Consider the following 677-nt stretch of genomic DNA (forward strand, 5'->3'; position numbering starts at 1 on the left):
CCCAGCTGGTCTGCCATAACCCTAGGTAGTATGCTGACTGATGCTCTTGTGTCACAAAGTACATGGGAAAATTCAATACCCTTCACCACACATGGTATTGCGAACTTCCCAGGATCACTCTTCTTCTTCAATGTGATCCTTAGTTCCATCCTTTCCCTGGCCTGATGAAACATTCTTCTAATGTCCTCCTCAGTCTCCTTAGTCTCTCTGAAGAGCATCCACTACCGGTGTGTGTAATAAACTTCATCAAAAGGTTTCTCCACTGGGATTCTGAGGACTCACTTAGTGAAACCATCCATCTCCTTCTCATTAGATTTCCTCTTAAGGTTTTTAGGAAGCTTCTCCTTTCTTTTCCTTAACCTTCTTTCTTCAGTTGTCTCATCAACTTTCATATGCTCTGGTGTAGTGTCTGAAGGGTTGGTTGTAGGTTCTGGTGGGTTTGCTAAAGGTTTAGGTGGTGGTCTGAGTGCGTTGATTCGGTCACTATCAATAAATGGTAATCGCACTCGGTAGGTGAGAGGTGTCTGTCGATCGATGGGAGGTGAGGGGGGTCGATCGATCTCAGTCTCTCTCTGTCGGTCGACTGATGGCTCATGTCGTCGATCGATTTTGACGTAGAGAGGGGGGGTGGGTGAGGATGTTTTTCTGCGAATTCCTCATGAGTCATGATTCGAACT

This window comes from Brassica oleracea, chromosome C1 (genome assembly GCF_000695525.1).
Source record: "Brassica oleracea var. oleracea cultivar TO1000 chromosome C1, BOL, whole genome shotgun sequence".
Taxonomy (NCBI): Eukaryota; Viridiplantae; Streptophyta; class Magnoliopsida; order Brassicales; family Brassicaceae; genus Brassica; species Brassica oleracea.